This window comes from Bombina bombina, chromosome 2 (assembly GCF_027579735.1).
Source record: "Bombina bombina isolate aBomBom1 chromosome 2, aBomBom1.pri, whole genome shotgun sequence".
Classification (NCBI taxonomy): Eukaryota; Metazoa; Chordata; class Amphibia; order Anura; family Bombinatoridae; genus Bombina; species Bombina bombina.
The window spans coordinates 352,512,294-352,527,032 of record NC_069500.1 but is presented as its reverse complement, the minus strand read 5'-3'; the positions used below and the strand labels follow the sequence as shown (position 1 = coordinate 352,527,032).

Sequence of the window (14,739 nt, the reverse complement as noted above, 5' to 3'; positions counted from 1 at the left end):
TAATTTATGTTTACTCACACACTGTGAGGGAAGTGGCAGGCATTCACAGATGACTGATATTGTTGTCATATTAACAAGCCTTCTTGGTGCACAATACAGAGCGGGAGCTGTACATATTTACAGTGAGTACATTTCTCGTTATTATTCCAATTCTGAGGCCTTTTTATATTTATTATGTAACTTTTAAACTGTGTGAAAAAAAAAGCTGCAAATATGTAAAGCTTCTGTTTTCTGTTGTGTAAGCTAATACAGAGTGCAAGGTATAGCTGTCAAACGTCAGAAGCATCACTAATCTGTGAAAGCTCACTGCTTCTATCACAGGATGCAACAATACACGAGCTACAAGATGGCGGCACACAGTCTAAAGATGCAGAACTTTATTAACAGGATCTGTAATGGATGAAAATAACAGAATGGTTTCAAATTGAGCTGTGGGTACTGGAGGAAAAACAATAACATGGTGAGTTGTAACCATGTTACTGAAGTTGTAACCTGGAGTTTAAAGTCCCTTTAAGGGGTTAACAATGTTAAACATTGTGCAAACACTGCTATAATCAGAAACGTGCCCATTACTTAAGTATTCTCTTCGACAAAGGATACCAAGAGAACAGAGCAAATTTCATGATAAGTAAATTTGACGTTTTTGTTTGTTATTGTACAGTCTGTCTGAATTAAACTTTGATGATTCAGATAAAGCATGCAATTTTTTTTTTTTTTAATTTTTTTTTTTCCTCCTTTTATATATTCATTTTTATTGAAAATAATACAGATCATACATTACAACATTGTAATCATATACAAGGTGTCTTTGTCAAGCAATGTAAAAAGAAAAAAAAAAAAAAAAAAAAGTACAACAATGTAATTCAGCTATATAGCATATTTTGTAAGTCTAAGAGTCCATTGCTATGAGCGAGAGTGTCTTTTATCATTTAATCAGCAATAGTCGTATTGTACTCTATGCTTGTATTAGCGCACAGCAAAGGTTGCTTATTGTAACTCACCGAAGTTCCTTGTTTTAATTACATAAATTTGTAGATTGACATTGCATGACTATATGGGTCTGATCCGTAAAGAATATAATGTATATAACAATTTGAGAAACTTATTTATGAAAAAAAACAACATTAACAAAAAACAGGATTGAAACAAAAACAAAAAATCTTTCTTCCAGGGTGTGTCCAAAGTAAAGAATAAGAATACCTACTGCTTCTATCATTCATAACACATTAATCAAAAAGGTCGCCTTTCAAGTAACATAAAGTATACAAAGTATATCCACATCCCTACAGATACCAGATGTTCCAGCCACTTATCCATTATTGCCATGTTTATACTGTTCCCATAGAAATACTATGTCATGATATAAATTTAAATTGCCCTGGGATAGATAAAAATATCTCTCCATTGCAATAACATGATCTACCTGTTGTCTCCATTTATCTAAACTAGGGACCTCTGATGACTTCCAAAAACTGGGAATTAATTTCTTAGCTACATTAATCATAATCTGAGCAATGCAGCGTCTTATCTTGCATGGGATACCGGAGAGGTCATTAAACAGAGGAATCATGAGATCGAAAGCTAGAGTTATACCTGTGGTGATCTTAACTGCTTCAAAAATATGCTTCCAAAAGGGGTAAAGACGTGGGCAGTCCCACCATATGTGTGATAGTGTCCCAATCTGGCCACATCCCCTCCAACACTTGTCACTTGCTTTTGGGAACATGAACTTTAGTCTGTGTGGCGTGAGATACCACCTTGTTAGAATCTTTATATTCGTCTCTAGATAATGTGCTGAGCGTGCAGACCCTGCTGTAAATCTAGCCCATTTTTTCCACTGTTGTGTACTAATTTGTATCCCCAGGTCATCCTCCCACTTCCTTATATATTTTGGTTTGTCTGGTAGGTCCAGCGACAAAAGGAGTTGGTATATTGAAGATATAATACCCCTTTTTGTTGTTTTACCTTTTAGGCATAAGTCTTCAAAAGGTGTAAGATTTCGCATTAAAATTATTTCTATTTCTATGTGTTAAGATGTAATGTCTGGCCTGATGTAGGTTCAACCAATTCGAGAAAGTATAAAATCCTCTGTCCAACAACCTCTGTTTATCACTAATCTTCCCGTCTTCCATCATTGCACAGATGGGAATCAAATCATAAAACTCATTCACTTCCCCATCTATAAGATTATTCTGGAGCCAATTTGCGCCAATCTCTCTATTGTCTGACAGTGTAGTGAGGGGTGAGTATGTTGTGGATAGCCTGGGGAGCTTGTTTCTAAGGCTCTTTAAGGTATTCCAAGTTTCACTAAGAATGGTATAGGGTTTGCTTTCCAGAATTATGCTTGGGTGTACAGGTGTCCAGCAGAGCCCCCCCATGTGTGTGGTTTTCAGTAGTTGTGATTCCAGGGTTGTTACCTTTTTGAAAGCATGCTTGCCCTGTCCAACCCAATCCACTACCCTACTCAGGGATATGGCCGATTTGTACCAATTCAAATTGGGTACACCTAAGCCTCCATCTACTTTGGGTGTGTAAATAGTGGCTTGTGATAGTCTGGGTTGTTTCCCTTGCCATATGTAAGTATTTAATACCCTCTGTAGCTTCTGGATATATGTAGATACCCCAGTTATAGGGAGGGCTTGCATTATATACAGTGCTTTGGGCAGGAGTGTCATCTTCGTTGCCGCTATCCTACCTAGCCATGATATATTATTTTTAGGCATCCATTTGGAGGTCAAAGATTGAAACTCCTCTAGTAATTTCCCATAGTTTAAGCTCCTTAATTTTTCGCTGTCAGAGGTTAGGTATATCCCAAGATATTTTAGGGATGTAGTATTAATTTTAAAGGGACATTTAGCCTTGATCTCCCCTATTGTGGAAGGTGGGATATTAATTGGGTACAGTTCTGATTTGGTGGGATTAACTAGAAAATTTGACAATGTGCCGTATACTTGAAGTTCATACTGGACGTGATGTAGGGATTCGACAGGGTTTGATAGTGTCATCAGAACGTCATCAGCAAACATAGCCAATTTGTGTGACTTACCCGAAACCTCTATGCCTTTAATATTGGGGTTGTTTCGCAAACTAACTGCGAGTGGCTCTAGTGCCAGAACAAATAATAAGGGGGACAAAGGGCATCCCTGTCTCGATCCATTGCGAATTACAAATTCTTCAGATAAATGGCCATTCACTCTAATTCGGGCGGTGGGATTAGAGTACAAAGCAAATACTAGGGATATAAATTTGGAAGGTAGACCGAATTTAAGCAGTGTAGCGTGTAAGAAGGTCCAATCTAGTCTATCGAAAGCTTTTTCAGCATCTGTCGATAGTAACACAGCTGGGGTCTTTGTAGCTTTGATATAATCTATAAGGGTGACGACTTTACTTGTATTATCCCTTGCTTCCCTATTCTGGACAAAACCCACTTGATCCCCATCTAACAATACCGGTAGTAACTTATTTAATCTGTCTGCTAAGATTTTTGCGTATATTTTTAGGTCCACGTTTAGTAAAGATATCGGCCTAAAATTTGCTGGCGTGGAAGCTGGTTTTCCAGGTTTCGGAAGAACCGTTATATGTGCCTGGAGCATAGTATCAGGGAATATGTGTTCATTGGCTATGTATGAGAACAAATCAGCTAGCTGTGGGCTTAATAAAGTTTTAAATGTTTTGTAATATAAGGCTGTAAAGCCGTCTGGGCCGGGTGCCTTATTGGGTTTAATATCCATTATAGCTGCCATAACTTCTTCTACTGATATGGGTGCCTCTAATGCAGACGCCTCTTCATTAGAAATGCGGGGAAGTTCTATATTAAGTAGATATTTATCACATGCTTCTTTATGCATATTAAGTGATCTATCGGGGTAAATGTTATATAGTCTGTGGTAAAAGTCGTGAAATAATTTCGCGATACCCACTGTGTCTTCTACCTTTTTGCCTGTATGTGAATTTAATGCATGAATGTAAGATTTTAACTGTTGTTTTTTAAGGGCTCTTGCCAAAAGTCTCCCAGGTTTATTACCCTCTCCATAGAACTTTTGTTTAAGAAACAGTTGTTTTCGTTGTGTTTCGATGAGTAGTAGTTTATTCAAGTTGTTCCTTTTTTCAGCAAGTAATTGTTGGTATTGGGTATTTACCGGGTTCATCTTGACTAAATAATCTAATTCTGAGACTTCCCTGGCCATGTTGGAATAGGCCTTCCTGTTTTCTCTCTGTTTAATTGCCCTGGATTTTATAAATTCGCCTCTCATGTAGGCTTTATGGGCTTCCCAGAGCATGCCTGGTGTCGTGTCGTTAGTGTTATTTATATCAAAGTATGTTTTTATATGCTTAGTGTAGTTTTCTAAGTTAGCTGAATCCAATAATAAAGCATCTTCTAATTTCCAGCTAAATGATCTAATGGGCATAGAGGGCCATCTTAATGTGCAGTCCACCATGGAATGATCTGACCAAGTAGTATGTTTTATACCGCATTGGGTGATGTAATAAAGGGCGCTATGGTCAACAAGCAGATAATCTAGTCTCGAATGGACGTTATGTGGGTGAGAGAAGAATGTAAAGTCCTTTTTATCTGGGTGTAGGTACCTCCAAGCGTCATGTAAGGCTAACAACTTAAAATTCTTCCAAAGAGATTTGAGTGTTCTCTGGGGGACATTGGATTTGGCACTAGAGCAGTCCATCTCAGGAACTAATGGGACATTTAAATCCCCCCCTACTATGAGAGGGCCTTTTAGTATTTCTAGAGTCTTTGTACTGGCTTTGTTCATGAAACTCTCTTGGTGTCTATTGGGAGCATACAGATTGACTATTGTGACAGGTTTTCCATATAACAGCCCCATGACACCCAGGTATCTACCTTCATTATCCTTACTAATCTGCAATGTTTTAAATGGGATAGATTTATGTAATAGGATGCTTACTCCATTAGTTTTTTTTTTTTAAATTAGTGCTATGGAAATGTTGTGTGTATTGTGATGAGAGATACTTTGGAATTCTGCCTGCCTTAAAGTGTGTTTCTTGCAATAGTACAATCTGTCCTCCCCGTTTATAAATATCACGTAGTGCCATGGCCCTCTTATTTGGACAGTTGAAACCTTGGACATTTTGGGTGACTATGCGGAGTTGTGGATCACTAGTACCCTTCAACATTAGGATTGGAGATGGAGTTTTCCCCTCTATTTATTAGGTAAGACATAAAATGTATAGGTTTGTGGACACACCCCTGGAATAACAAAAATAAAAATCGTAAACCAAAAACATTGCAATTGCATAGAAGCATAAAGCTTCAAAGTAGTGAGGGAGAACATACTTTGGAGCTACAAATAACATTGAAACTTAAATTAAATTACATCTTGTTGCATTATCAACATATTAACAGAAAAGGATAAAGAAAGAAGAAGAAAAACAGGGAAAAGACATTATTATAACCACATTTCTCTTAAAGATACAAAAAGGGAGAGCAATGTTTAGCCCTCGTTTGATCTAATGGTTAATTACCACACGGTGAGTATACTCACCCTCCTTTCTCAACTGACTGGGGTATATATCACCCCAGGGATTATTCACATGGTACTTGTAGAAAATAACCTGAAAAGAAAGGGAAGAAAGACAAAAAGAAACCCTTCTAGTCACTATCAAGTAACTTCTCTTGGGGTAGATTCTTTGGGTAACGGCTTTGAGAGTTTATCATTCTTTTTCCCAGAAACCTTCCTCCACTCCGATCTTTGTGGTAGAGGTGTATCCCCTTGTGGTGGTCTATCTGGTCGAGATCTGTTGATATCAGTCGGCAGAGGAAGTTCTAGGTGTAATTCTTTACACACTGAAGGTATATCATCTGGGTTGTCACATACAAGGCGCCTGCCTTTCCATTGGATCTGTAGGTTGAAAGGGTGACCCCATCTATATGGGATATTCTGCTTGCGGAGTGTATTCGTCAACGGTCTCATTTCTCTTCTCTTTTGAAGAGTTCTTGAAGACAGGTCTTCAAATAGTTGCAAGTCTGTGCCTTTAAATTTAATCGGGTGCTTCATTCTGGCCTTTTTCATTAAAGTTTCTTTAATTGGATAGCTTGATACTTTCACAACCACATCTCGTGGAGGTTGGTTCTCAGCAGGTCTTGCTCTTAGCGCCCTGTGTATTCTGTCTAAGGCATATGAGGAATCATCCCCTGTATCAGTTAAATAAGCGAATAGGCTTTGCACATATGTTTCAAGTTCTTGGGGGGAGACCTCCTCAGGGATTCCTCTCATCCTAATATTTTGCCTGCGGCTTCTATTCTCCAAGTCGTCTATTTTATTTTCTAATTGGAGGATTGTGTTGTCTTGCTGGGAGAATTTGTTTGAAAAATTGGAGATTGTTGTGTGATGTGCTTCTGTTGTTTCCTCCAATTTTACTACTCTTTCCCCCACTTCTGTGAGGTCTTTTTTGATGTCTGCGATTTCTTCGCGGATACAGTCTCTGACTTGCTCTAGACTCTATATCCAGTTCAGTATGTGCATGTGAAGAATCAAGGCTTTTGAAAAATTTATTCACTGATGGCGTCGTGTTATTTTTTTTCTTTCTAGCTGGATTCTCTCCCTTGTTGCCCTTTTTTGGGGACATGGTTACTATTATCTTCAGTATTCAAGCTGATAGGCTCACAAAGAATATTTGGGCCTAGTCTAGCACACAGAGTTGTCTTAAGCACAGTTCAAATTCTGAAGTAAATATTTAAGCAGGGTCTCACACTAAAATGCACCGCTATGTTGCGTGGCTGCTATGCGGCTCTATTTTGCTTACAGTGCTTCCCAAAAATCTTGTGGTGTGGCCGTCTCTACATCCCAAAAGAACTATCAGATGTAAGTGGAGACCTGTTAATTAAGGCATCAGCAATCCCTGTTTCTCAAGTGCATCAGTTCATCATATACCCTACAAGCCGAAAATCCCCTTTCCATTTAGTTGCTGCGTATGTGTGCATATGCCGCGTGGCCCTAATGAAAGGCCATGCTGTTTATAGGAATATTCTGGGTTATCTTTCCCGGCCGCTGGAAATCCATCTGCGGCTAAAACTTGAGAGTACTGTTCCTGCCCCTTCTCCTGTCTATGTGTTATCAAAATCAAAATGTCTCATGTGTGGGATTACTCACGATCTCCGAGGCCAAGCTTTGCCTTCTCTGCTCCGGAACGGCATCTCTGGTGGCTTACACGATTTGTTAACGGTCTGTTCCAGAGAGGTCTGGCACCCCTGTATCACCTCTACATGTTGGGGCCAAAGGGTTTAATCGCCCTCGTGCTGTCTCTGAATTAATGATGGCGGCCGCCGCCTGTTGTTCCGTGGCGTTGCTGCAAATGGAGCCGAGTGGGATGTGGGATCGGAGGTCAAATATCGCCAGTCTTAGCTTCCATAAGTGTCTGCCCACACTGAGACAATTTTTAGGCTGTTTGTCTTCACTTAGGCAGCAAGAATCATTAAAGTAGCTCCTTTACATTAGCGGAGCTCACACAAGTGCAGCCATCTCGTTTGAGCGCTGGCTCCGCCCCCCAAGCATGCAATTTTAAACAGCTTTCCAATTTACTTCCATTAATAAGTAATGTTTACTTCCATTAACAAAATGTCCACAGACTTTTTATGTTTACACTTTTTGAGTCACCAGCTCCTATTGAGCATGTGCTAGAATTCAAAGAATTTACGTACATGCATTTGTGATTGGCTGATGGCTGTCACATGATACAGGAGAAGTGGAAATAGACACAACTTTACAATTTGTAAGAAAAAAATCTACTACTCATTTGAAGTTTAGACTAAAGGGTAGATTTATTAATGGTCGAGCGGACATGATTACACACAGCACAGACAATCTAATGCTGAGACCCCCTGTTGTTATCTAGTCTAGGTGTGAAGTGTATTTTTGTTATTGTGTGAGTCATCCATTGTCCTTTTGTAAGTCAGGATGTGATTAGAATCTTGTTTAACTAACCATTGTCTGATGTTTGTCTCATTGTATAATATTTGTTTCTATTGATTATGTAGTAACTACCCCCATTTGTTTGAAATGTATAAAAGCTGTGTTTTCTGTGCAATAAAGCAGTTCCTATTTTGACCCTCAAGCATTCAGTCTTGGCTAATATTATTGGGGGTAGCTATAATAACTTGCAGCGGCCGTTATTCTAATAGCGGAAGGTATCCAGTGGAGGTTCATGGGCTGGCATTTGGTGGGAGGAAGCTGACTTTAGCGGGTATACCCAGTCTGGGGTACCGAGACCCGCTACAATGTAGTTTATTATTTTTTGTAACTTAACTTTTTTTTGGTTACTTAGTGGGATTAGTTTGTGGGGGTTTAGTTTAGAGGGGGATTTAGTTTAGAGGGGGGGGTAAGTGTTAGGTAGAGCAGGGTTAGGGTTCTTTTGGGGGGGTTTTTTTATGTAAATTTTTAACTTAGGGGCTTTAGTTTAGGGGAGGGGTTAGGTTAGTTTGCATTTTGGGTTTACGGTGGCATAGGGGTTTAATAGTTACGACTTGCAGTGGGGATGTGGTGATATAGAGGGTTAATAGATAGAGCTTGCGGTGGGTTTATGGTGGCATAGGGGGTTAATAATTAGGACTTGTGGTGGGTATGTGGCGGTATAGGAAGTTAATAGATAGAACTTGCTGTGGGTTTATGGCGACATAGGGGGTTAATATTTAGTGTCATGGGATTCCCTATGCTGCTCACTGTCTCTTTAATTCTCAGCGCTCTCCCTATAAAAGTCTCCTCCTCTCAACTTCCTATGCTTAGTATTTTGTCTGTTAAGCTGTGAGCTGCTACTCACAGTCTCACTGCAGCCTGTTAAACTCTAAGGCCTAGATTTGGAGTTGGGCGGTAGCCGTGAAAACCAGCGTTAGAGGCTACTAACGCTGGTTTTTACCGCCCTCAGGTATTTGGAGTCACTGAAAAAAGGGTCTAACGCTCACTTTCCAGCCGTGACTTTTCCATACCGCAGATCCCCTTACGTAAATTACGTATCCTATCTTTTCAATGGGATCTTTCTAACTCCGGTATTTAGAGTCGTGTCTGAAGTGAGCGTTAGAATTCTAACAACAAAAAAATTCCAGCCGCAGAAAAAAAACAGGAGTTAAGAGCTTTTTGGGCTAACACCGGTTCATAAAGCTCTTAACTACTGTGCCCTAAAGTACACTAACACCCATAAACTACCTATGTACCCCTAAACTGAGGTCCCCCCACATCGCCGCCACTCGATTAAATTTTTTTAACCCCTAATCTGCCGACCGCCACCTACGTTATACTTATGTACCCCTAATCTGCTGCCCCTAACACCGCCGACCCATATATTATATTTATTAACCCCTAACCTGCCCCCCACAACGTCGCCGCCAGATACCTACAATAATTAACCCCTAATCTGCCGACCGCAAAGCGCCGCCACCTACATTATAGCTATGTACCCCTAATCTGCTGCCCCTAACACTGACGACCCCTATATTATATTTATTAACCCCTAATCTGCCCCCCACAACGTCGCCTCCACCTGCCTACACTGATTAACCCCTAATCTGCCGACCGGACCTGAGCGCTACTATAATAAAGTTATTAACCCCTAATCCGCCTCACTAACCCTATAATAAATAGTATTAACCCCTAATCTGCCCTCCCTAACATCGCCGACACCTAACTTCAATTATTAACCCCTAATCTGCCGACCGGAGCTCACCGCTATTCTAATAAATGGATTAACCCCTAAAGCTAAGTCTAACCCTAACACTAACACCCCCCTAAGTTAAATATAATTTAAATCTAATGAAATTAATTAACTCTTATTAAATAAATTATTCCTATTTAAAGATAAATACTTACCTGTAAAATAAATCCTAATATAGCTACAATATAAATTATAATTACATTGTAGCTATTTTAGGATTAATATTTATTTTACAGGCAACTTTGTAATTATTTTAACCAGGTACAATAGCTATTAAATAGTTACCTAGTTAAAATAATTACAAAATTACCTGTAAAATAAATCCTAACCTATGTTACAATTAAACCTAACACTATACTATCATTAAATTAATTAAATAAAATACCTACAATTACCTACAATTAAACCTAACACTACACTATCAATACATTAATTAAATACAATATCTACAAATAAATACAATGAAATAAACTAACTAAAGTACAAAAAATAAAAAAGAACTAAGTTACAAAAAATAAAAAAATATTTACAAACATAAGAAAAATATTACAACAATTTTAAACTAATTACACCTACTCTAAGCCCCCTAATAAAATAACAAAGCACCCCAAAATAAAAAATGCCCTACCCTATTCTAAATTAAAAAATTTAAAAGCTCTTTTACCTTACCAGCCCTGAACAGGGCCCTTTGCGGGGCATGCCCCAAGAATTTCAGCTCTTTTGCCTGTAAAAAAAACACATACAATACCCCCCCCAACATTACAACCCACCACCCACATACCCCTAATCTAACCCAAACAACCCTTAAATAAACCTAACACTAAGCCCCTGAAGATCTTCCTACCTTGTCTTCACCATCCAGGTTCACCAATCCGTCCTGAAGAGCTCCTCCGATGTCCTGATCCAAGCCCAAGCGGGGGGCTGAAGAGGTCCATGATCCGGTCGAAGTCTTCATCCAAGCGGGGCAGAAGAGGTCTTCCATCCAATTGAAGTCTTCATCCAGGCGGCATCTTCTATGGTCTTCCATCCGGAGCGAAGCGGCAGCATCCTGAAGACCTCCGACGCGGAACATCCATCTGGCCCGACGACTGAACGACGAATGACGGTTCCTTTAAATGACGTCATCCAAGATGGCGTCCCTCGAATTCCGATTGGCTGATAGGATTCTATCAGCCAATCGGAATTAAGGTAGGAATATTCTGATTGGCTGATGGATTCAGCCAATCAGAATCAAGTTCAATCCGATTGATCAGCCAATCAGATTGAGCTCGCATTCTATTGGCTCTATGGAAGACCATAGAAGATGCCGCCTGGATGAAGACTTCAATCGGATGGAAGACCTCTTCTGCCCCGCTTGGATGAAGACTTCGACCGGATCATGGACCTCTTCAGCCCCCCGCTTGGGCTTGGATCAGGACATCGGAGGAGCTCTTCAGGACGGATCGGTGAACCTGGATGGTGAAGACAAGGTAGGAAGATCTTCAGGGGCTTAGTGTTAGGTTTATTTAAGGGGGGTTTGGGTTAGATTAGGGGTATGTGGGTGGTGGGTTGTAATGTTGGGGGGGGGGTATTGTATGTGTTTTTTTTTACAGGCAAAAGAGCTGAATTTCTTGGGGCATGCCCCGCAAAGGGCCCTGTTCAGGGCTGGTAAGGTAAAAGAGCTTTTAACTTTTTTAATTTAGAATAGGGTAGGGCATTTTTTATTTTGGGGGGCTTTGTTATTTTTTTTTTTTTTTATTTTTTTTTTTTTTTTAATAATTCTTTTTCTTTATTGATCAAAATAGGACATTACAAACTTGCTGGAATACAAAAACAAAAAGATAAAGCAGATACATAATCAGTCTGCAGAAACAAGCCAGAAAACCAACATTCATGTAATAAATCCACATTATGTCCCATTTTAATTACCAAAACTAACATAAAACAACTTAATGATGGGGGAGAGAAAAAAAAAAAAAGGAAACCCCACGCTAAAACCACCCCTCGCGCAGCCCACCGCCCCATCCCCATCCAACGACCGACTCCCCGCCCGGGGCTCTGGTCTAGACACCCACCCAATCAAGGACCTGAATTTATCCAGGACGCCGGAAATTTCCCTAGCAGAACTAGTTCAGAAAAGCTGACGGTGGATCGTACAGGGGCAAGAATCTGCCGTTGGAGCAGAGAGGGATATGACAAAATAATTGGTAACCATCCCTGAAAAAACTCAACGATTCTCTTCTCAGAGGCATCCGGAAGATGATATGACTCAAATATAATTTGACCTTGGATTTCTTTAAAAGTACTCGCAAGGCTAGGCACTACCTTCGCTTTCCAGTTTAAAAGAACAAGATGACGCACCGCCAATATAATCGTATTCAAAATACGAACCATCGGGGAAAAATTGTTATCCACTACTGAAAATAATAAAATTACGTCCTTTAATGTTAACACCAAATTAACATCATATAAAGTATTAAACCAAAAACAAATTTTATGCCACAACTGGTTGATTTTAGGACAGAACCAAAACATATGAAATAAGTCAGCCCTTGGATTAGAACATCTGGGACAATTATCCAAACCATGAACCGAGAATTTTTGTAGTTTAAGCGGATGCATATAAAAGTTATTCAAGAGTTTCACGTGCGATTCCTTCCAGGACATCGAGACCCTACACTTATACATCATGTTTAAGCTCTGGGTTATCCTCTCATCAGTAATATCAGGAATAACTGGCAACAACCAGTTACTAATATTCTGCAAGAACTTATCACTTTGTTTAGAGAGCATGATGTCGTACATTAAAGAAATAGAAGAGATTCCAATACTAAATTTTTTGATTAAAGTTCTAATATCCGACCAAACTACCGAGGTACTATTTTCCCAATTCTGCTCGTGCACAAAGTGGCGAATCTGGAAGTAAGCAAACAGGTCAGACCTTGGAAGATCATACGATTGAAACAAAAATTCTGCTGTATGGATCAGATTGTCTGCCCCCAACAATTGCTTAACTAGAGTCAACCCCTTATGTCCCCATAATTTAAATACCTTATGATGTATGCCGGGGGTGAAATTTGGATTTCCCTGGATCGGGAGAAATTCTGACACAGAAGGATCTAATCCTAAACAGATACAAAACCTCTGCCAGGCAATGACAACATTTTTGAATGATAACATTCTACAGATATTGGATGGAAGCTGTCTGGAATTACAATGTAAGAGAGCTCTGAGCGAAAATGGACGTGTATAAAAAGCTTCTTCTTGACTAGCCGCCAACCAGTTGGTTTCCGCCACCCAATCCATGGCAAATTTCACCAAGGCCGCAATATTGTATAACTTGACATTAGGGAGTGCTAAACCAGCACAGTTTGAACTCTGCATAAGCTTAGCTAGTGCAATCCTGGGTTTATTATCTTTCCAGATAAATTTGGAGAAATAACCATGTAAATTTTTTATATCTGAACTCGATATAAAGACGGGGAGATTCTGTAGCACATACAAGAGACGAGGGAAAACAATCGTTTTTATTAAGTTCACCTTCGCGGTGATAGACAATGGGTAAGATACCCAAAGCTGGAGATCAGTTTTAATTTTTTTAAACAATGGGGCATAGTTCGCCGCATACCATAACTTAGGATTTCTGTGTAATTCTAGCCCCAAGTATTTAATTGAATTAACAACTTTGAATGGAGGCTTACCAGCCCGAGACGGACAATTACCCATATACATAAGCTCGCTCTTTTCCAGATTCACCACATAACCGGAGAAGGAACTAAACTGGGCGAGAAGTTGAAGAATTACTGGAATGGATTGAGAAGGCTTGTCTACAAAAATCAAAATATCATCTGCATAAAGAAGAGTTTTTAAACGGTAGGACCCCAGGGAGATTCCTGTCAGAACATCACGAAGTCTAACCGCTAAAGGTTCTACTGCCACGTTAAACAAGAGAGGGGATAAAGGGCACCCCTGTCTGGTGCCACGATGCAGGACTATTTCCTGGGAACAGATTCCATTAACCAGAAGAAAAGAAATAGGATTGGAATAAATCTTATGAATAAAACGAATGAAATTACCAGAAAAGCCAAAATTTTGCAACGAGCAAAATAAATGTTCCCAAACAATGGAATCAAAGGCCTTAACTGCATCCAGGGTTAACACAGCTGAATCGGAGATTACGGCCAAGCCAGACTCTGGTTCCAGATTCCACATATAGTCCAAAAATGTAATAACCTTGCGAATATTTCTCGACGAGTTCCTAGAAGTCATAAAACCGGTCTGGTCCGGATGAATCAGATTCTGTAGACATCGATTCAATCTGGCGGCAATAATACTGACCAAGATCTTATAATCAGTATTAAGGACTGATATTGGCCTATATGAGGCCATATCCTCTGGGTTTTTATTTTTTTTCGCTATAAGTGAAATATTGGCCGCTGCAAAACTTTTTGAGATACCATTTTCAGAGAGAAAATAATTATTAAAAAGGGCCTCTAAAGCTGACAGCAGTTCTCCCTTTAATAATTTATAAAATTCAGCGGGAAGCCCGTCTGGGCCCGCTGCTTTATTAAGCTTAAGTTTATCGATAGCAATACCAATCTCCTCTTGCGTTATCACCTGATTCAGCATTACCAGCTCGTCTACTTGGATCTTTGGGATATTAACAGCGGACCAGAAAGCGTTTTGACCGTCCTGATCAGTACTCACCGACGAGTACAGAGACTGATAGTAATTAAAAAATGCCTGGGAAATCTCCGTAGGCTTAAGAAGCCTGTCCTCGCCCTTTTTTATCACTGCAATATAATTTCTCTTCTTTCTATTCTTGGTAAGGCGCGACAGGTATTTCGCTGAACACCCGTGAAAACTCTTATATTTAAGATTCAGTCTTACCTCCTCCTCCATAGATCTCTGTTTTAAAAAGATCTCCCTTTCTTTTCTGGCCTCAAAATAAACTGCCCAATTTATTGGAGAAGGATCCACCAGAGTATTCCTATATGCCGCTCTAGCTTTAAGAAAAAAAGAACTCCCCTGTTCCTTGATTTTTTTGGAGCGAATACTCATATAAGCTATGATTTCACCCCG

General features: G+C 39.7%; 1 protein-coding gene across 1 annotated transcript in view; it reads right to left on the bottom strand.

Moving 5' to 3' along the window:
• Positions 1–14,739, bottom strand: part of LOC128646952 (P2X purinoceptor 7-like) — a 730,384-nt gene that overhangs the window by 347,816 nt on the left and 367,829 nt on the right. The window lies entirely within an intron of this gene.